Source organism: Delphinus delphis, chromosome 17 (genome assembly GCF_949987515.2).
Source record: "Delphinus delphis chromosome 17, mDelDel1.2, whole genome shotgun sequence".
Lineage (NCBI taxonomy): Eukaryota > Metazoa > Chordata > Mammalia > Artiodactyla > Delphinidae > Delphinus > Delphinus delphis.
The window spans coordinates 76,476,449-76,500,424 of record NC_082699.1 but is presented as its reverse complement, the minus strand read 5'-3'; positions in this window follow the sequence as shown (position 1 = coordinate 76,500,424).

Sequence of the window (23,976 nt, the reverse complement as noted above, 5' to 3'; positions counted from 1 at the left end):
TAATACTTTTCATATTAGAAATTTTCTATATATAATAAAAATGGAAATTATCTTTTTATTTCATACACCCAACCCCAGTTCTCTAACTGAATAAAATTCTTATGAATAATTCATTGTGCATTCTTCCAGATACGGTTGGTTTTTTTTTTTTTTTTTTTGTATTTATGAACACACACACAGTGTTGGTGCTTTAAAATACAAATGATATCATAATATACAGGCATTCTATTAGTTGCTTCTTCCCCATATAATATCATGGTCATCTATGTCAATATCTGCATATTCATTTTTTTTCAATATTAGAGCATGAACAAAATGCATCAAATACCTACATGTTACAAGACATATTATATAAGGATTTAAGGCCCATATGAAAGGAAATGTCCAGTAATTTGCTCATCTTTCCCATACATTAAAATTATGCTTAAAAAAAAATCTATCCCCTTGTTGTCACCGATTCCTCTCTGCCCTTCTCTAAACTCAATTTAATAAGCTTTCAACCTTACTCCACCAAACTGTTCCTGTAAAGTCATCCAGGGCTGCCATGTTGTGAAACCTGATGGACATGTTCCAATCCACACCTAATTTTATCTTTCAGAAGTATTTGAGCAATGGGTCCTCTCTTCTTAACATCTTCTGTGCTTAGCTTCCAGGTTGCCACATGCCTGTTGTCTTTCTCCTAACTACGTCTCAGCCTCCTGTTCTGTATAATCCTCATTCCCCAACTTACAAACACCAGAGTACAACAGAGATCAGTTTCGAGTCTCTCTCCTTCTCTCCATTCACTCCTTGTGTGATCTTACAGATTCACAGGCTTCAAATATCACGTAACACTGGAAGTTCCCCAATTTTTTATCCAGATCAGTTTATTTCCAGACCAGACATCCCTCCTGAATAACAGACTTCTATATACAATGACCTACTCAAAATTTCCAATTCTATATTTACTAGTTAACTCATACATCACAACTCTAAATCTGAACTCCTGATCTGCACCCTAAATACTGGCTTTCCATGTTTTCCCCATCTCAGTTAATGCAAATTCCAATTTTCTGGTTGCTCAGACCAATAACCTTGGAGTCATTTAAAATTATTTCCTTTCTCTTACACCCCATGTCTCGTATGGCAGCAAATTCTCTTGGCACCATCTTTAAAATATATCCAGAATCTGACCATTTCTACCACCTCTACTGCTACTCACCAAGCACAGACTCTGTCTCTCCACCTCATTGCAATAGCGTACTATCTACTCTTTATCCTTTTGTCCTTGATCCTTGTTGTCTACCCTCAAAAAGTTGCATGAGTATTGCTAATAAAATATGAAAGACTGTTATTCATCGGTTCAAACTTGCAAATGTTCTGAATAAAAACCCAGGTTCTTTCAATGGTTTAAGATTACCATAAGAAAGAATGAGATTTTTAAATTGCAATGAAAAAAATTTTTTTCCAACAGAGAGTTAGAGAAGGCTTTATGTAAAAAAGGGAGTACTTAGGGACTTCCCTGAGGTCCAGTGGTTAGGACTCCACGCTTCCAATGCAGAGGGTGCGGGTTTGATCCCTGGTTGGGGAACTAGGATGCCACGTGCTGTGTGGCATGGCCAAAAAACCCAAAAAACTTAAAAAAAAAGGGAGCACATTCTGAGAAAGGCATAAATATTGGAAAGTATGAGCATTCAGGGTAAAAAGTACATACAGAGGCACAAAAAAGAACTATAGTGCTCATGAATTTTTAAGAAAATGACTATTGGGCTTCCCTGGTGGCACAGCGGTTGGGAGTCCGCCTACCGTTGCAGGGGACACGGGTTCATGCCCCGGTCTGGGAAGATCCCACATGCCGTGGAGCGGCTGGGCCCGTGAGTCATGGCCGCTGAGCCTGCGCGTCTGGAGCCTGTGCTCTGCAAAGGGAGAGGCCACAACAGTGAGAGGCCCACGTACCGCAAAAAAAAAAAAAAAAAAAGAAAAAAAGAAAATGACTATTGACTGATGAGTGATTTACCAGGAGTTTAAAAACAAAAGGGTAAATTTAAGCTAGACTGTAATAGGACATTAACGTATCCTGGACTAATTTTGGTGGGCAATAGGAACCACAGAGACTTTTTTTCCACAGAGGAATTATGTGACCAGAACTGTAAAAAGTAATCTGAGAGCAGAATGTTAGCTGAAATAGCGTGGAGATTCCAGTGAGGGTACTTCCCCAGCAGTACAGGTAAGGGATAATGTCCAGCGGTGATGAACACGCAACTGAAAATTCTGTACAAAATGTGAGGAGGAGTGACTGATGACACCAGGAATTGGAGCCTTGGTTATCTACTACGGGGTTGAGAAGCTATTACAGTATCTCTGGAAATAGACACTGGTATTCTAAACTAAAGCAGTGGCAGTGGGGTGCAGAGAAGTAGGTGATTAGATGCAGTATCCAGGAATTCTCCCCTCTCTGCTTCTCCGCAAGTGAAAATCATTACAACACCTTTAACATTTTTCCTTCTGGCTCACAGACTTAGAGAATGAACTTATGGTTACCAGGGGGGAAGGGCGGGGGGAGAGCTAGGGAGTGCGGGATTGACATGTGCACACGGCTGTATCTAAAATGGATAACCAACAGGGACCAACTGTAGAGCACAGGGAACTCTGCTCAATATTGTGTAACAACCTAATTGGGAAAAGAATTTGAAAAAGAATAGATACGTGTAGATGTATAATTGAGTCACTTTCTTGTACAGCTGAGGCTAGCATAGCATCGTTGATCTACTATACTCCAATATAAAAGAAAAAGTTAATAAAAATTGTTTTCCTTCTGGTACCATATTTAGAGATATATTTATAGGGTATTCAGATTCAGGTCAGAAGTTTGTTTTTCTGATTCTGTTGCCATGAAGACACCGTGTCTACACAGTATGAAGTTCCGTTGGAGTCCCTGGTGGTAGAATTGGCAGGATATGAGGGCCGGATGAGCGAGATGGGTCAGAGTGATGGAGGAGTTGAAGATGACTTTTGAGTTTTACAATTCTAACATTTCAGTCCACCTTTTTAGAAAATCTTTCTTTATACTTGGTATAGACAAGCTTTCATCCAGAAAATATTATCCAAGAAAACATGACTGGGTACGTACCTAGTGGTTGTCATTAAGAATATCTTTTTAATATGAAACAGATGTGTCATGCAATGAAGAATCCTAACTTTGCTCAAGACAAGATGTATTACACCTGTCATCGTCTTCCCATCTCTAAGCCCCATTACCCTGTCACGGAAGATTTAGACTCATCAGGCAGAAGATGTTCCTTCCGAAAATCTCTCAGATGCTGCCTAATTCTCTGTTCTCTTCGGCGGTACCACAGTTTGTTTTCAGTGAGCATTTTGTGACTACGTAAGAGACGGGATAGCTGGCTTACAACTAACATAGCTTCTAATTATAGTTGAAAAATTCATTTGGAGAAAATACAGATCAAAACAGTTTCCTGAATTTCAGTTAACTACTTGACAAAATAATTTTCAACATGCTAACATTCACTTGCTCTTGACTGCAAAGGGAGTCAATCCTGACTACACCTAGAGTCACCAAGGGAGCTTTCTTAAAACCTGTACATGGGCAAGTCTACACTGGTCTAGGTTTAGCCAGAGACATCAGTATGATTTCAGAGCTCCTGGGTGATGCTGCCGTTGCCTCCAGCCTAAGAACCCCTGTCTAAGGATGACACTTCTGAATGTGTGCCCAGAACACACCTACATAAGGATGGCCCAGAATGTGTGTTCAAAGGCAGGGTCTCCGGGGCCACCAAACTGCTAACTCGGATTCTCTGAAGCTGGAAACCTTGAACGTGCGTGTTCACCGAGCTCCTCCAGTGATTCTTATGCTGCATAAGATCTGAGGACCACAGTTTGTGTTCAAACCTCTCATTTTTTATATGGGAAACTGAGGCCCTCAAGGTGGAAGGAACTGGTCTATGACACCAGCCAGGACATGGGGTCTCATCTCAGGTCTCCTGAGATATAATCCAACATTCATTCCAATGGGTTATATTCAGAGGGGCAGGAAATTTGAAAGCTCTGGTATCCTTTGTGCAGCAAATTAAGCACAACCTTCTTGAATCAACTATAAAACCAAATAAAATTTATAATAGAAACATAAATAAGACCATGAAGCAAATAAAATTTAAATAAACAACATTAATGAGAAACATAAAAACTGTTTTGTTAGAATAAAAGAAAAGCTTGCTTGAAACATTATATGAACACGGGAGCCCCTCCATGGCCTCTAATCCGGAGAGTTATTTCGATTTGGACATGTTCTACCGCTTTGCGCCATGTGATCTTATTTCCTCACCACTTTTCTCATTGCTAATACGGAAAAAATAAACACTCGTTGATGGTAACTCACCATGATATCAGTTTTGCTCTACCTAACCAGACACAACACATTGCTTACATATTAAGATTTCCTTTTTAATTTTCTCATTAATCTGAAAAAATTAAATCAATATAACTGGACATTTTGCCAGCAGTGTCATAAACATACACCTATATCTGGGGCTTAGAATGCATGATTGTAATGGATATAAGGTGATCCAGAAGGCTTTAAATTATGGCAAATAAATCCGTGTAAACACACATTTTCATGTGAAATGTCAAAATCAAATTGAGCAAACCATAGATACAGAAATGCCAATTTTGACCATGTAAACTAAATATATTCTGACTTAGATTTCCAAGAGATAAAAACGATTTTCAAAAAACCAGCGGCGCTTTTGTTCTGCCTCTGGATTTATGGGGTAGATACTTCTTTGCGTTTCCTAGCTGATTGTCTTTTGATTTCTGGTTTAACTAAATGAAGATTTTTTTAAAAAAAGATCAGCTCCTCATAATGAAACAAAACAGGGAATTCAAACATGCAATTAAAATGCACATTTAATCTACCAAGTGTCTATTTTCTGGTCTATCATTTAATAGACCAGAAGGATCATTTTTCTTTTTTAAATTATTTATTTATTTGTTTGTTTGTTTATTTGGCTGCGTTGGGTCTTTGTTGCTGCACGTGGGCTTTCTCTAGTTGCGGCGAGCAGGGGCTACTCTTCATTGCGGTGGCTTCTCTTGCTGCAAAGCATGGGCTCTAGGTGTGCAGGCTTCAGTAGTTGTGGCTCGCAGGCTCTAGAGTGCAGGCTCAGTACTTGTGGCGCAGGGGCTTAGTTGCTCCGGGGCATGTGGGATCTTCCCGAACCAGGGCTCGAACCCATGTCCCCTGCATTGGAAGGCGGATTCTTAACCACTGTGCCACCAGGGAAGCCCAAGTATCATTTTCCAATCAGTCCTACAATGCCATTAAAGATCTTGATGTGTCATCCTCCAGTCACACTAACTATGCTTATTGGACATGAAGTAAAAACATTTCTTGCTCATAACTTTTCCAATTACTTATTCTACCTCTATAATTATTCATTAGGGAATTTTCTTCATATCATACAAGTAGCTCTGTGTTATTTTGTTAATCACTTACACTGTCATACACATACATATGCATATGCGTATATGTGTATATGAAAAGCATTTCATTAAGTAAACCCATCTTTTTATTTGCAATTTTCAAATATCTATTCTATTCTTATAAATTTTACTCAAACCTGTCTCTATATAGGTGTATACTTTGTTGTTATTACCACACTTTTTATAGTCAAGCTTCACTCTCTCTGCAAGCAGTTTTACATGTCAGATGAGTATATACCTGATTTTTCCCTCAGCCAAACTTCAAAATACTATTTAACAAGTAACCAAATAATCATTTTAACTTCCAATTTGAACCACTACCCTTTCATACATTAGAGTTTAAATAATAGATTATGTCTCTTTCTATTACATCTTCTCTCTCCTATACCAGCACCAGGAGTTAAATTATTTTATGTTTACAGTAATGTCTCATATAACAGGTGACGGCCCCCTCCACTGGCCTTTTTAAAAATCCTTTTGGATGTTATCCTATGTTTATGGTTAGAATTCCTTTAGAATCACTTTGCCAACTAGTATAACATCACATTAAGATTTAGGTAGAACTATGTTTAAGTTATACAACAATTTGGGACAAATTTTAATTTTCAGAAGATTGAGTGAGGCTCTCCAGGAACATCGTATGGCTCTCCATTTATTTTTAAACTTTTATTTGTTTCCAAATAGTGTCTTTGAGTTTATCCCTGGGTAGTTCATACGTTTGTTGTTGCTCACATCTCACATAATGTTTTAATGGTATCCAAGAGAAGAAGTGGAGACACAGTCAAAGCAGACATTAATCAATATATCTGATCTCATTCAAAGCCCTCCTTGAGACTCAGTCTCCAGCACACCCACCTCATCAGTGTAGTTTGTTTTCTTTGTACACATCCGAAAGTAAACAACGTGAACATCTCTAAGGATATCTTGAAAATTTAGAACTTCTACTTGATTCCGTGATCGAATCTCCACAACTAGCGTCACCGTCCCCAAACGCCAACATCTCACCGACCCAACGCCTCTTCTTCCGGTGTGGAAACTTGAACTACTTGCAGTGGGTGTTGGAGTCCTGGGTTGCACCTTCTGGCTCTTTTGCTGAATTGTCTAGAAATCTGCCAGGGGCCGTTCCACAGCCACAGCTGTCACTCGTCCCTCTTCTGTGCCCTGCTCGGTCCTTGGCCACAGCCTCTCCTTATGCTCCTTGGCAGGGGACCTGACAGCCCTTTGACAATGATTCAGTATGACGTGGGCCTTGGCAGTGAAGGGACCACAGCCAGGAAATGAAAGAGATGGTGATGGTACCTCCATTCATTCCTCCCTGGCTCATGCCGGCCAATGTCCGTGACCCTGGGAATCGCAGCGCTGCCTGGGGCACTGCCATTTCCCACGGGGTGCCCGGTTCTTTCCTACGTGATTTGTCTCCTCTCCTGACTGTGTGAGAAGCAGACCCAGCTTTCTCCAGCCACTTCTCAGGTCCTCTCTTCCACTTAGCAGATGGCGGTCTGTATTCCACTGCTCCATCAGCTGGCAACCCACAGCCCTCCCCAGGTCTCTCCCAACATGGCTCTGGCTCAGGAGAAGGCAAGCTGTTGGTGACTAATATCCTGTGCATATATTAATAAAAATGTTTTTAAGTTGTACTCGTTTCAAATAATGCTTATATATTCTCGAAGGCTGAGCATTCGCGGGACTAGGCGACCTTTGGAGAAGGAACTTGGAATTGTTGTCATAGAAACAATTCATTGGCAACATTGTGGTTCCTTAACCTGGGGGAGGAAAGGGTCAACTGCGACTTCCCCTCTAAGAGCTGGAAAGACTTTCTGATAATTTGGAGGGAATACTTCTTTGATGCTACCTCAAAATTTTGAATGAGGGCTAAGAGATTCAAAGTGAAATCTTCACTTTCATACTGAAAGTGAAATTCTTTTATTTTATAGAGTAAGTTTCACCCCCAAGGAATTAAAAGAAAAAATCTAACCGGCTCTTTGGGAGGCAGTGAGCTTCCTGCCACCTTTGATTTTTCAAGTAGAAGTGGGATGTGTACAGTATAACTCTTTAAGGAAAGCATTTGTTCACGGTTCACCTACGCCACCACCTTACTGCAATTATCACAATGTTGATCGCTGCAGAAACAGCACAGAAGAGTGTAAATAATTCAGCCATTGAAAGCAGACAGATCTAAATTCTACTTGAATAAGCTCTATCACTTCCAATATAGCTTTAGACAAGGTACTTGCCAAACCTCAAGGCGCTTGTCCATAAAATAGAGGCTACACAGATGCCCCTCTGCTCTCTTGCTGACATGTGCTGAAGCAGTTTTCACTCCCTGCTAACCTGGAACAGAACTCATCCTCTTAGACGTCCCTGAAATAACCCATCTGCACTGAAGCCTCGGTGAGCACAGCAGACTTTCCTGAAGTGTCCAAATGGAGGAGGGTCTACGTTGCATCCCCCACACATAAACAACTCACAAAAATGGGCAAACGTTCCTCAAACTCCCTTCTCACCCAGGCCTCTGAACTGGCTGGCTGGTTGTCTGTATTTTTCCCTTGTTCCTCTTTCCACCTGTCCCCTCATGGATACTGATTCCAGCTCTCCTTTCTTTCCAGATTCCAGCCCAAAACCCATCTTCAAATCCCTCCACGTTAATGAAATTCTACTTCCATTACTGACTCGGCCCATGAGATACTCTTCAAATAAGGGACGTACAGAGGAAATTCCCTCCTTGGAAGGCTTTATCCCAGGACATTTTTGTGATTTCACTTCTACCCCAGGAAACTCATAAAAATATTTCTCCTGAATAAACAGAATGCCCTCTTCACAAGAAAAATGTTCTCAGTCTTGAGTCAATGAGTTAGTAGTAAAATGCCTCAGATGCCTCATTCATAAAGTGATTCATTATTATGACTGAACGATGTAAAGTGTGCGGCACCCATTGTTCAGTGCAACTTAGAAGAGACAGAAAAGGAGGATGAGGATAATTAAAAGGCCAAAAAAAATTTCTAAATGAATGAGTGAATTCATGAGTGTCATGAGGGAATTCCAAGTCAACCAACGTGCTATGGACTGAACTGTACCCACCCCCATTCATTGCTGAAGCCCTAACTCCCAATGTGATTGGTATTTGGAGGTGGGGACCTTTGGGAAGGAATTAGGTTCAGATGAGGATGGGGCCCTCATGATGGGATTAGTGTCCTTATAAGAAGAGGAAGAGACACCAAAGCTCTCTCTCCACCACATGAGGACATCTCCACCATCTGGTGGCCATCCGCAAGCCAGGAAGAGAACTCAGCCATGCTTGCTCCCTGATCTTGGACTTGCAACCTCCGGAACTGTAGAAAAAAAAAATGTCTGTTGTTCATTGTAAATCAACTATACTTCAATATTTTTTTAAGTGTCTGTTGTTTAAGCCACCCAGTCTACGGTATTTTGTTAGAGCAGCCCAAGCTGACTCATCCACGAGGCATCCTGGGTCCAGCTCACACACCTGACCACGCACAACGCCATCCGACAACAGGACCTGCTCTGGATACTCTCTGCCCAAAGGTCCACTGTCCACACTTCACTGCCAGTTGCTGGGCTGTGTGAGGCCAAATCCTTATGAATTACATCTGCTGCGCTCCTTGCCCTTTCACTCTTATTTGGGTTTGGCCGTCGGGCAGCACAAGCAGACAACCGGAGGGCAGGATAAAAGACTGACTGGGCCACGGTCCAGCAGTGACTGCCTCCCTCCCCACGTGGCCCTCGCCGAGTGATTCTCCTCCAAACCGCAACTCCATCTGGGGTCTGATCTCTCTTCATTCCCCCCTTGTCCCTTCACAGCTATAGGGGTGGAAACTGCATCCCAGGGTTGCTTGTCTTGGGCACCCTACATCCTGTCACAGTTCTCTTAATGCTTCCCCCACTTCTATAAATATTTCCTTCCTTGCAGGGTATTCAGTTGAACCCCCGTAAATGTAATTCAGTTTCCTAAATACAGTGCTGACCCTGACAGGTAGGTGCTTTACCCAAAGCATATTAGAAGAACTTAAGGATTATTTGCTCCTGGATTCCAAATTAGGCGATAAGTTTGTTACATAAAAGCTAAGATGAAGCATAGCTGCTCTGGAGACATAGACTATAAATAAGAGGTGCTTTAGCTTGAGATCCACAGAAATCAGAGGTAGAAAGAACACGCTCAGGGGTCACTTTGTCTAATTTTCAAATCACTTTGAACACGCATAATCTAGTGGAAACAGAATGGTCTATGGTGTCCGACAGCTCTTGGTTCAAATCGCAGCCTGCTTACCTACCAACTGATTTGGGGAAAGTACTTAAACCCTTCTGAGTCTGTTTGATCAACTTTAAAATGAGTGTAATATGGGCAAGCCCAAATCCCTTATCCAAAATCTTTGGGTCCAGAAATGCTTCAGAATTCAGGATATTCTCAAAGTTTAGAAGTTTAATATAATACCATGCCTGTTTCTAACTTTGTGAAAGGGCCAGAAAGGGTCAAGGGCATGACTCTAATAAAACTCACCACTGTTTTTGCGGGGAGACGTGAATATTCATGAGAACAAAACAAATGAAAACTATAAATAATATCACGCCATTTCTAGCCAGGTTTTTCTACCTGATTACTTACAAAATCCTTGGACTTTTTACCTACCTTAAGAGTCATTCTGAGATCACATTAATTAATGCATTTCAAGTCAGTAGCACAATAGCTGGGATACAGTCAGTCCTCAACAAATGCCATCCTCATCAACACTGTTACAGTGGCCAAGAGCGAACCATCACACAGAGCCTTCCTGTAAACTGACCGGACTCAAGGCAAGAAGCTCTCTGGCATCTCCTCCAATTCCCACAGGTGGTCGGCAGGGCACTGGATCTCAAAGTGTAACGTTTTCGAGTTTAGATAGTTGGTAGGTAGAGCTGGAATATGAGTTCAGATCTTCCATCTCCAATTCTGGGCTCTTTTCCTATATTTATCCATCCATTCAAAGACTGAGGAACAATATCTACAGTATAATCCCACGTGTCTAGAAAGGAAAGCATTACCTGAAAAGGTCTAGAAGGAAGCACAGTAAGTTGTGCTCAGTGAGTGACCGGCATGGCTGGCTCACGTCAGCCACTAGAAGAGGCACCACGGGATTGACGTGGCCCACAGCTCTGGAAAGGGGTCGATCACTTTGCGAATATGCATTTCATTTCCTGGGGAAAGGCACCTTTATATTCATCACATTTTCAAAAACGCACACAGAGAGAGACACAGACGCTAGAAGTGCTCGCAGGGAGAGGGTGTGCTGTTCCAGGGGGCTGACCCCCGTGATGTGCTCTCTCCTGGGCCCAATAATCGGATTATTGTGGCAGAAGGACATTTCATTGCTAATTAGCACAAAGAGATCTTCCAGGCTTCTTGGGTCAGGGCCTGGCGAAGGATAAAACGCCGGGTCCTGAACGGTGCCCTTTGAGATGTTTAAATGGGTTTGGGAGGGAGCCTGTCACATCCGGTTTCTAGGATAATTAGATTATGAAACAGGGAGAGAGAGAAGGCATCCAACATAATCTGCAAAGTCTCTGGCAGAGCCTGGAGTAGGAAACTGGCCACAGAGTTGACCTCCAGAGGGTCACATTCAACGTGGGCCCCAGAGCCGGAGTTGGGGGCACCGACTCAAGGAATGTTTGGTGTCTAAGGGCCTGCTGAGGACATCTTGTCAAGTGGCTTCCAAATGCCAGGCACTTGGTGTGTTTGTTTGAAAGTATAGGTTCCCAGGCACTGTCCCTGCAAATTCTAGGTCAGTGGACTTGGGTTTGAACCAGTGGGGAGGGCGGTGTTTTTAGTTCCTGGGTAGCATTTAATGCATACAGTTTAGTAGTCACTGGCCTAGTTCAGTGCTGACATTTGGCAGACGGAAGTGAGGAGACATACTGGAGACGGTGGTGATGACAGCACCCATGTATGTTGTACCGCATTTAATCTTCCTGGCAGCCCTTCAACGGTGGCTGTGTTTGCCCAATTTGACAGATGAGGATACCGAGGCTCTGAGAGGACCAGGGACTTTTCCAGTCACACAGCCAGTAAATGATGAAATGAGACTGCATGAGTGCCTCCCAGGGCATCACTGAAAGCACTTGTCAGAGCCCACAGGCTCAGCATGGTCTGGCCCCCGCATAATTCCGAACATCTCGAAACTCTACCTCATTCCTCATGCTCCAACCAATTGGTCTCCTTTCAGTTCCTCAAAGAAACGTGCAAAGCTCTTCTGATCTCAGGGCCTTTGCACATGATGTTCTGACTGCCTGGCCAGTGCTCCCCCCACCACCTCGGCTCTTCACATAATTATCTTCTTTCCACCCATGTTAAAGGCAGAGTAACCATTGTGTCTGAGTGCATGTCCACATACACACAAATACACGTGCATACACTTGCATACACACACACCCCTAAGGAGGTTAGTACCTCCCAGTGCTCTAAGGTTAACAGCAAAATTCTTTAACAGGACCTGGAAAACCCTGTGTTGCTGGCCCCTGACCTCTCTCCAGCCTCACCTTGTCCCAGGCTTTCCTTTATGCTCTGAGCTTGTAACGCCTGGACCTTTCGGTCCTTGAAGTCTCCACATGCCTCCTGTGGGACCCTGGCACACCCACGTGCTTTTGCTTCGGTTTTGCTTTGGGTCCCAGAATGCTATTTCTTCCCCTATTCTTTCACTCGATCGCTACCCAGCCGTGAGCCAGACTTTCTCGGGGATCCTGCCCTGACCTCCCAAGTACACTGAACACCCGTTTGTGGATGTTCAGTGTGTCCTGTCGGTGGCCAACATAACCCTTGTCATTTCAGAGCCTCAATCTTTAAGATGGATTGTCTCTTTCTTCTACTAAGATACAGTGCCTGGTGGTTCTCAGGAAGCCCCAGCACACAGCACCGAGCTTGGTACACAGTAGGCGCTCTGTAAGAACGTGCAGGTGGTGACCTCACTGAGCCATTTGGGTATGTGCTTAAATACCACCTTTGCAGCAAAAGGTCTTCCCCAACTGCTTCCTAAAGGAGGTGTCTCTGCTGTTGCTTATTGGTCTCACTCACAGTCATAATGACAAATTATAATGATCTGGGTATCTTTTAACTTTCCGCCTTCCCCGTAAGGATGGGAGTTGCCTGAGGGCAGGAATGATGTCTGCCCCTTGCTCACTTCTAGAACGAGGCGCTTGCATTTGCTGCCTGATGTTCACGTGAGTGAATTGGTAGAGACCAAACTCCAGATTCTCAGTCCACGAATGTCTCTTCTCAACATGCAGCCCTCCTGCTGGTAGATTTAGACCCACTCCCACCGTGATACTGGGAAAGGGATGTCCGCTTTCTGGACCTTAGTTTTCCCACATAAAGAAAGGAGTGAGATCAGATGAGCTCCGAGTTTCTTTCCAGAGTGGACATTCAGAAATTCTAGGACCCACTATTTATTACACTGGACAGATGCCATTGTGATAACTGTTACTTCTAAAGGGCTGCACGGGACTCAATTCAGAGGCTGAACTTTGGTTTTTAGACCAGTGTTTGGCTCGTGATGGATGATGTCAAGTTCAGACCCAAGCCCACAAGTTAACCCAGATCTGTGAGTAAACTACGCTGAGAACGAAATCATCTTAACTTTCCTTAACACCCTGGCAGAAAAGAGACAGCGTACGTAGATTTAAGGAGAATTTACATGGGAACGATTTGTAAAAGGAACCATTTCATCCTGTGGGCAGGATTCAGGGGGTCAGGAGGGAAGGTCCCATCCGGAATCTGGTAACAACGGTGAGACACAACACCCCTAAGCCTGCAGGGTTAGTGGAGGTACAGTTACTAGATCCCAGAGGGAGGGGATGCTGTGTGGGGAACAGCATCTAAGATGCACTGCGGTTGTCAAGGACACAGTCAACCTGCAGAGATCTTGCAGGGAGAGTCAAAAAAAAAAAAAACCAAGACTCGGACTTTACCACCTCCCTTCCCTCAGATCTCTTGCCAATGATCCCCTGTGAGTTGGAGCAAAGTGGAAAGAGTAGAGAGAATGGTGGGTGGGGGGAGGGTGGTGGATAGAAAATGTTCAGCACACAATTTGAAGGAGACGTCAAAATGCAATCAAGTAGAATTTTACAGATAACCTTGAATTGCTCTAAGTTATTTATAAAGTCTATAATTTGCAAACCTCAGCATGTTAACGGTTATTAGTCGCAGATTGCTCGTGGCACGCGTCTAAATCATTTGAGGTACACCAAAGAATCCTCACTGTGTTTACCAGGAGAAGGGGAGAAAAGATCATTTAACTGGAACATAGGGCTTCCCTGGTGGCGCAGTGGTTGAGAGTCTGCCTGCCGATGCAGAGGACACGGGTTCGTGCCCCCGTCCGGGAGGATCCCACGTGCCGCGGAGCAGCTGGGCCCGTGAGCCATGGCCGCTGAGCCTGCGCGTCCGGAGCCTGTGCTCCGCAATGGGAGAGGCCACAGCAGTGAGAGGCCCGCGAACCACAAAAAAAATAAAATAAAAAATAAATAACTGGAACATATATGACCTTCTACGTTCCTGACAAACATTTCTAAAATGTAAATATGTCAATTCTAAAAGTATAATTACCTAAAAAATATAATTCACTTGTAGGATCATCTGCATATATTCTCTCAGGTTCTCCTCCCGTTATATAATGGAAATGAGAAACATGACATACAACATATATTTACACAATCTGCAACTCAGTGACTCCAAGGGCTTGTTATTCACCAACCATGTAAGTGCCTGAGAACACTCACAATCTTTGTACTGTCAGCAAAGCTACCATTACAGTAATGCACTTTATACGGCCTAGCCTGCCCTGTCTTTATTGAATGGATTGGATTAATGGGGCATAGTGTCCAATTATTCACAATGCTTCAATCCTATCATCCTTCTGTTCTATGCCATTCACTATGGAAAACTGTTCTTCAATTATATTTGCACTTCTGACTGTGAAAAAGTGTTAGGCCAACACTCCTTCCAAGAATAACTAGAAGAGAGTTTATATATAATTTCACTGCACATCACAATTCTATACATGTGTAATAAATCACCCAAAACTTGCACACACACACACACAAACACATACATATATTTCATGAGTGGATAAAGAACTACCCCCAAATTTAGAGGCTTAATCTAACCAAAATCATTCATGTTCTCGAGCTCCTTCAAACGGGGATGTGGCTCCAGCTGGGGAAGCTCGAAGAGGGCTGGAGGTTCTATTTCCAGGAAGGCTCACTGCCGCGGCTGGCAAGTTAGTGCGAGTTGTTGGCTGGGACCTTAGCCAAGTCTTCAGTTCCCAGCATGGCTTCTCCAGGTGGCTAGGTTGAGCTTCTCCCAGCATTTTACCTAGGTTCGAAAAGGAAGCATCCCAAAAGCAAGTCTTCCCGGAGATCAAGCCTCAGTATCCATGATTTTGCTGTTTCAGGAGCTAAAAGTTAGCCTCGTGGCCAAGCCAAGACAGCAGTTAATGTGACAGGAGACTACAGAAGTGCGTGTGTTCCAGGAAGCACAGCGCGTTGGATATGTGTATGCATTTGTTTATTTACTGGCATAGATAAGCTGTCAAGGAAATTAGAATTTGGGGACAAAAACCTTAGAGAAATTAAAAACAAAATGAGGTGAATCCAAAATCAACCTGGATAGTGATTCGTTTATCTGAGTCATTTTCACGTAAATACAAATAGCCGAAAATAGCCAAGACAACACTGAAGAAGTGGAACAAACGTGGAGGATTTTCACTACCAGATATTAAGATTTACATAAAGCTACATAATTAAGACAGTACGCTAATAGGTGCAGAAACAGGCACATAGAGGAATGGAACGGAATAAAAATCTCCACTGAACACACACACACATAAATGCAGTAAAATAACTGAATTATTCTGGATAAACTGGATATCCGTATTTTAAAACTATGAGTATTGATTCCTTCTTCACTGGACACATAAAATTCATTCCAGATAGATTATAGGTCTAAATTTAAAAGGAAAATTGCTATAAATTCTAAACGGTGACTTGAAGAATGGCTTAATGCTATGATATAGACACAGGTTTTTTTGATATAGGCAGCAGAGATAAATCTCAGAAAGATAATGCTGAGTGAACAAACCCAGACACAGTGAGTGAGGTCCACACTGTATGGTATGTGTGTGTGAGCACATATATATGTGTACTGTGTGTGTGTGCACGTGTACTGTGTATGTGCGTGTATGTACACATTGGGCATGCATGTACGTGTGTGCACGTGTATTTTAAGCACAGGAAAAATTCATCTTTGATGGCAGAAACCAGGGTCTTGGTTATCTCTGGGGGTAAGTGTTGTGACTGGAAGGGAAGCCAGAGGAGCCATGAGGGGCGATGTTACTGTTTTTATTTTCTTCCTTAACAGGTGGTAGAGACTTGGTCAATTTTTACTTTGTGAAAACTCATCTGGCTGTACATTTTTTATTTGGACACTCTGAGGTGTGATTTTTTGGCTCAAATAAAAGGAAGTTTCTCTTTAGAATGCTTTTTAGTTATTAAATGTACGATCATAGAGTATGGCTGAATGGCAGAGTAGGAAGACCCTGAGTTCCCCTCCTCCCCAGGCACACCAAAATTCCAACGGTTTACAGCTGTAATTACAGAGCAACTGTCTATAAGAACAACCGAAGACCAGAAGAAAAGATTTTCCACAACTGACGATACGCAGAAGGATCCTCGAGCCAGGCAGGAGACGCGGTGAACGCAAGACCCGCGTCTTGGGTAGGCGACCCACAAGCAGGAGGATAATCAAAACTGCAGAGGTTCTCCCCGAGGAGTGAGGGGTCTCAAGCCGCCACGCTGGGCTCCCAGCCCAGGGGTCCTGACAAGGAAGACGAGCCCCAGAATACCCGGCTGTGAAGGCCGGCGGGGTCTGCGTGTGGAAGGTCTGGGGGGGCTGCAGGAAACACGATCTGCTCTTAAAGGGCACGCACAGAATCTCACATGCTCTGAGTCCCAGCACAAAAGCAGTACTTTGAAAGGAGCCTGAGTCGGACCCATCTGCCCATCTTGAGAGCCTCCTGAGGAGGCAGGAGGCTACTGGGGCCTCCCGTCGGGGAGCTCGTTCTACCACAAGGGCACTGGTGCTGACAGGTGCTATTCTGGAGTCCTCTCTCTGGCCTATCAGTGCCAGGGGCTCACCTGTCCACCAATGGGCTGCCACCAGCCTCCGGCCCCAAGGGCCCCATGGCCAGCTGCCCTGGAACCTGGCCTGGCCCACCAGTGGGCTGGCAGCCACCGAAAGAGGCAAAGACAGACAGCCAGCTGGCCAGGGGCCAGCCCCACCTACCTGCACATCCACGGCAGTCGTCCCCGCCGTAACAGAAGGGTCCACATAGCCCACGTCGGGAGGCACCACTAGAGCACACACGTGGCTCTGGCGGCCAGAAGGGGGCGTGCTGCTGGAGAAATGGGACACTGATAAGTGCTGTGTGCAGGGGAATTCCCCGGCACCTGGCTCGGGGGGTGCACATAGAGGGCAAGTTGTTGATTCAGTAATTAATTACTGTATGCCACTTAGAAGCTGAGCTGATAATGCTGATTAGAAATATTGAAACATGGGCTGCAGCTTCAAAGCCTTGAATCTTCAACTCAGGCTGCAGGTAGAAAATCAGGTAGAAAATCAAAAGGTGTCTAGGGCAGTTCCGAAAGCAGCCCTTATCCCCTGCGGCTGCAGGTGAACGTGGGTCAAACACAGAGTCTGTAAGGACCACTGAATTATAGTGACCGTTAGATGATAATTCTCTCTGGTCTCCTGTGCCAAGTTAAGGGAACCGGAACTGACGGGGAGAGAAGGGACCCCAAGGGATGGCACGTACAGGCTGAGGACCTTGACCTCTCAAATCCCTCTCGTCATTCCTCGCGGTGAAAGCAACCCTCTCTCACGTGGAGAGAAACCAGCCTCTCGCTGCATTTAGAGATGTATTTATGAAGAACTCTGCTGGCGTCACACAGGGCGGTTGATTCACAGGGGGCTGTCGACTCTCCTCCAGACTCCGCCCACCCAGGGGCACCCTGTGCCTCGGGCTGATCACAAGAGTTTTATTCCAGCAAAGCCAAGGTGCGGAAATGAGGCCTTACTGCAGGAGGAGGTGTAATACACCACCTGTTACCTAATCCTTCCAGTCTTTGTGGACACAGCCGAAGCCACATGAATGGCAAAGTGTTCTGAGGGCATGAGATGGTGGAAGGCGAATACAGCACTGGATTGTGCCAGCTGGACTGCTATGACCTGAATGTTTGTGTCTCCCCCGCCCCCAAAGTCAGGTGTTGGAACCTAACCCCCACTGCGATGCTGTTAGGAGATGGAGCCTCCGGGAGGTGATTGGGTTATGAGGGCACTGTCCTCGTGAACGGGAGGTATGATTTCCACGGTAAGCCAGGGGGAGCAAGATGAGGCCTGATAAAACAGGTGGGATGACGCAATGACGGCGACCTGGTCACAGACATACTTGGGCTTAACTACATGTTCAGCCTCTTACACTGCAATATATACAGGAACATTTCAGACCTGGCAGACATATGCTTGACTTGAGATACCAGAGTGGCAGTGGGGGGGGGAGGGGCGTGGGGTGAGGGATGTGTGGCCTTTTGCCAGATTCCCAGGTAGGAGTCAGTTCACAGATCCAGATCCCCTTCACGGAGAGGGAAGTGAGCTCCCTTTGAGAAAGGGCTTCACCACGCAGCCATAGGTGTGCACTGCAAATTGTCACCCAGACGGTCTTCCCGGGGAAATGTGTCCCACGGACAGGAACCTGGTCATGGCTGTGCTGTATTGACGTGATAAGTTCGCTCTTATGTTGTGGGGGGAAGGAGACCCATTTTAGGATTTTGAACAATTAAGAGACAGACTCCCGTCTCTGTCTTACAACAATGATTCTTGAACCCATTTAGAATGGTGCTGAGATAAAGGCTTTGAGGCTTGAACTGAAGCAAGGATTCTAAGTATGGAAAATAGGGATTGGATTAAAGAAACATTCAAAGATGACAATTATCAAGCTATAGTGACTGGCTGGATATGAGAGGCTTAGAAGAGAAGACAGATGAGGGATGAGATGTAAAGTGTGAAGGGCCCTGGATATACTCAGAAGAGTTTGAAATTCAGAGAACAAAAGAGAGGCACCGAAGAATTATAAAGAGGAGAAATGGAGAATCAGGAACGTGGTTTTATCCTAAAGATACGTGACAGCTCCTGCAAAACACTTCTCCTGGCAGACTAACGTAAGGCTCCATTAGGGCGTTAAGGTCGCCGGCATTCATGAGTGATCTACCCAAAATGGTAACGTATCTCAGCAAAACAGAAAAGATGGCTCAATTTCAAAAAATCTAGTCATGAGATTCAACACACTGACATCCTAAAGGACAGGAAAGCAGCGAGCAACTTAACAGGATTAGGGAACTTAAACATGTATTCCTGCCCAACAGCTGTCTCTAAAATACCAGTATATACGGGGAGGAAAACTCATTTCCCTCCACCCTTCTAGGTTGTCGGCTGAGAATCCCATAAAAGACACACTAACAGGAGAAAAACAAACAGACGCTTAGTAACATGTATCCCTCCTACATATTCAGTACATGGGAGAGATGCAGGAAAACTGAGCAACTTGTTAAAACGGCCCATCCACACCTTAAACACCTCCTCCAGTGAAAGACAGAAGATGTTGTTTAGGGGTGAGCGTTTTGGGGTGCAATTATCGGAGGCTTTCAGGTAAAGCACAGTAAAAGAAGCTACTGTTGTTACGTCTCTGCCTTCTTCATTGATCAGAGTTTCTGGAGATCTGGTCTCTAAGTTCCCCTGCAGCAGGCCCTCACCACCACGCCCGCCCCTCCTTCTGGTCCGCCCTCCACACTCCACTGACAGGCTACCCTTTCAGTTATGCACGATGAAAACGTTCTAGAGACCTGCTGTGCAACACAGCGCCTGTAGTTAACGACAATGTATGGAACACTTAATATAGTTGTCACGGGTGTGGACCTTGTGTTACACGGTCTTAACATAAAAACAAACAAAAATACCCAAGGGGCACAAAGACGCTTTTGGAGGTAACGGATATGCTTTTAACCGTGATTGTGGTGATGGTTTCTCGGGTGTATACGTACGGACAAGCTCATCAGATTGTAACATTAACTATGCACAGCTTATGAATACCAGGTGCACCTCAATATGGCTGTTCTTAAAATTCAAATTCCTAAAGCAGAGCCCTGCGCAGATATCTCTGAAGGTGGGAATTGGACTCGGATCAGCTGGGTTTGAGCCCTTATTAGCTGTGACACCTTAAAGCTGCTTAAACAACCTGTGCTCCATGTTCCTTGTTGCAAAGTGGGGATGATACCCATTCGTAGGGTGATTGCAGGGGAAGAGGAGATGACGCCGATAGAGTGCCTGGAACAGTGACTGGTGGCTTACCATCAATGAACATTAGCTGCTATTAATTTTATTATGTGTAAGTTTCCTATGTCTACTTATAAACAAATCACAGTGCGATGGGAGGTCCCCCTCACACCTGCCTAGGCTCACCTGTCCTCCCTATACCTGCCAAGTAGCCTTAAACCCTTGAATGGAGGTTCCGATCTCACCTTCCTCCTCTTTTCCAAGTTTATTCTAACCTGACATTCAATCGTTTGTTTGGTCACCTCTCTGGGGGACTCTGATGCCCCCTGGACACAGTCTCCTCCTAGAATCACTGTCAACTCTCAGACCCCCAGTATTTCCATCCTCACGGGGACAGGGGCCCCAGGTGGGTCTGACTGCCCCCCTGGGAGAGCAGGTCTCCTCCCTGAAAACCTGCTCCACGTCTGGTCCCCAGCCCCCTCCCACCTCACAGCCAGCCTCTCACCACGCCCTGTGAATGAGACCACAAAGTCTCTGTAATTACAATGAAGATATTACTAATCGTTAACATTTAATCAGTAGTTAAGCACTTGGCGACATCACACTAAGCAGTTTAAGTGGATTAATTCATTTAGTAACAACCATATGAAGTGGATCCCATCATTCCTCCCATTTTGCACGTTAAACAGCAGCCTGGAGCTTAAGCTGCCTGCCCGGCGCTGCACGCGCAATAGGAGGTGAAGACCCTTCCTAATACGCCCCTCCCGGCACCCCCACCATTGTATTGCCAGAACCTGCCCTGCAGCTGCCACACTGAGCTTCCGAAAACACAGGAGACCTATTGCTTCCCCAGTTGAAACTGTTCAGGAACCCCGCATCTTCCGTAGGTGCAAGGCCCACCTGTGCCCTGCCTACCGACCAACCTCGGGCCGAGCTGCCGATGCTCCAACGTCACCCCGGGAAACTCCCCCGGTGACGCCTTCACAGGCTCTCATCGCAGTCACAGCACGCGGACGGATTTCAACACGTGGAAGCTCTTTGCTGCCCCCTGCCGGCCGTCGGCAGCTATAAGGGAGCCTACAAACCAGCTGTGTACCACCCCGTCCGCGGGATTTCAGCCCAGGGAGTCCCAGAATATTGTCTAGCACAGGGTTCTCCTGATGCAGTTTAGTTTACTGTAACGTTTTCCAAACTTGAATCTCAGAATCCCCAGTTGAGGGACCCTAGCATCTGTAACTTTAATAAGTGCCTCTGTTGATTTTTATTATCAGGCCAGTTTAGAGAAATCACGTTCCATACACCTTTGGCACCCAGACAAAGGGGCTTCACCTGTCAGCTCTGTCCCTCCTGCAACTGCCATCCTGCCCCATCGTCAATCTGAGCATCTCTCTTCGTGATTAATTACCACTTAATTGAGGAGGGTTTGTGGAGCTTGATTAAGACGATGTTGGTCAATTAATGCAGTCCGTCACCACTCACCATGGTCCTGACTGCAGCTGTTTTTTGTTTTTGTTTTTGTTTTGCGGTACGCGGGCCTCTCACCGTTGTGGCCTCTCCCGTTGCGGAGCACAGGCTTCGGACGCGCAGGCTCAGCGGCCATGGCTCACGGGCCCAGCCGCTCCACGGCATGTGGGATCTTCCCGGACCGGGGCACGAACCCGTGTCCCCTGCATCGGCAGGCGGACTCTCAACCACTGCGCCACCAGGGAAGCCCTAAGAACACTTTTGACAGGGTCAGCTAACCAGGGGATTGATGTGAGAGGGATAATGTAACAGAAACGGCAGGAGTTCATGTAACAAAAGCAGTTATCTTCTGCTCGCCAAAGCTCTGACTCCCAGGGCTTCAGGCCCTCTTACCAAAACCACTGCAAACGGTCTTCTTGACCCCCACCCCGTAGCCCTTGGGGTGGCAGTGTTGTGGGAAGGACCTTAAGCGGGGGGGGGGGGGTCAAGGAAAACCTCATATAAATTCATGCAATACATAGCTAGTGTTTAACACTGTAGCCACTAGCCGCATGTGACTACAGAGCGCTGGCAATGTTGCTAGTAGAAACTGTACGAACTGAAACGTTAGAAAATACACACGGACTTTAAAGACTTAACTTAAAAAATGTAAAGTATCTCATTAATAATTTTATAGTAATTGCATTTTAAATAGGTTCGAGAAAATATTAAAATTAATTTCACAATTTCTTCTTATTTTTTAAATGTCTACAAGAAAATTTAAAATCACCCCGTGGCTCACATTATACTTCTATTGGACAAGGTGATCTAGACCACAATGAGTGTAAATTTCTAAACTTCTCCACGGGCCATCGGACTCGCCGTTCTGTGGGGTGCACGGAACGTGGACGGATCCCACACATTCAGCCCCCAATGAATCCATATTCTCCACATTTGAAACAGGAATTTCCAGCCCCCAAGCTTGGCCTACAACCAGTGGTTCTCAAAGGTTTCTTCCCAGATCAGCACATCAGCATCTCCTGGGAACATTTCAGAAGTGCACGTGCTGGGACCCCATCTCAGAGCCACTGAGCCGGGAGCCCTGAGCGGGGCCGGCAGCCTGTGTGTCAGCCAGGTGTTCTGAATCACGCAGAAGGGCCTCTGTCTGAAGTGCCCTGGGGCAGACGCTGACTTTGCTTGGCCATTCGTGACCACCCTTCACCCTTCCGTTCCTGCTAACAAAACTCTTTGTTCCCTCAGGTGATAGTGACCCTGATCTGGAGGGAGGCAGCCAGAGGCTGGGTCTCACGATTTGGGTGAGTCCCGGCCATGCCATTCTCCCTTATCTGACGCTCACATCCCTCACGTTTCTGGATGCTCACACTAAGGTGCTCAGGGGATGGCAAGGAAGCCTGTGATGTCTCTTCTGTGACAGCTTTTTCTCTTTGACAAAAGCAAAGCCCCTTTGTTGTCTGACCTGCTTCTCTCCTTCTTGAGAAACTTTAGCATGAGGGCAGGTGCTCAGAGCAGCAATGACCTTACAATGTGGAAGAAAAGGCCCAGAGGATGGCAGAGACCCACCCAGGAACCAGGTATGGCCCAGCCTCTGGAGCAGGGCTGGCAACGCCCACCCGCACACTTCTTGTTCAGTGCGGTGATCACACGTCCTCTTCCTCAAGCCCCCGTGAAGCAGATGCTGTTATACTAATACATCCAAAGCTACTTAAACCTGGGGTCTCCAAATCTACTGAAATTCTAACATCTCTCAAGACCCATGACAGTGTCAGTTAGCTTTCGGTGAGACCAAACGATGTCTCTGTCACTGACAACGGTGAATTGTACCGAGTCTGTGCTCCTGGAAAACAGACAGTTAAAGAATTCACCCTCCCCACCAGCTCCAGGAACTAGCTCCCTGCAAGAAACCCCCTCCCCATAGGACTTAGATGAGACCCCCGGATGCCTGAGGCTTACCCCTCCCAAGGCCAAACACGCACCCTCCGCGTCCCCATTACTCGCCCCACAATGATTCGCCGAGCTGCTCGTCCGCACAGATCAATGAGAACAAGTCCTCTTTAACCAAAGTTCAGTGCAATGTCTCTCCTTGCCCAGGTCCTGAACTTGGACCCACCCTCAGCCGGAGCCTCCCTTTAGGACCCTCCTGAAGATAAGCTGGCCCTCGGGAAAACCGTTCCAAACACCGGTTCTTCCAGACTCCTCTGCTTTCCCTATAAAACAAAAACCAAAAACGCTTTTTGTCTGATTTTTGAGATGCTTGCAGCTTTCGTGGTTCATCTCCGTACTGCAATAGCTCTTTCCCTTTTTGCGATAATCCTTAGGAAGAGTCTCTCCCTACCTAAGCTTGGGTTTGTGGTTTTATTCGACACCAGCACTACACACACACACACACACACACACACACACACACACACACACACACACACACACACACACACACAGAGTGATAGGCAACCTCTAAGATTCCCGGATCTCCTCCTGGTACACACGCCCTGTGTAATCCCTCCATGCTGAGTATGCGTTGGCTCTAGTGACTCACTTCCGATAAACAGATTACAGCAGAAATGATGGCGCATCTGAGACCAGCTCATACACAGACGGCGGCTTCCATTCGGGCTGCTCTCACCCACTCTCCCTCATTCTCCCAGATTACCCACATGCGGCCGGCCAGCTGCCGT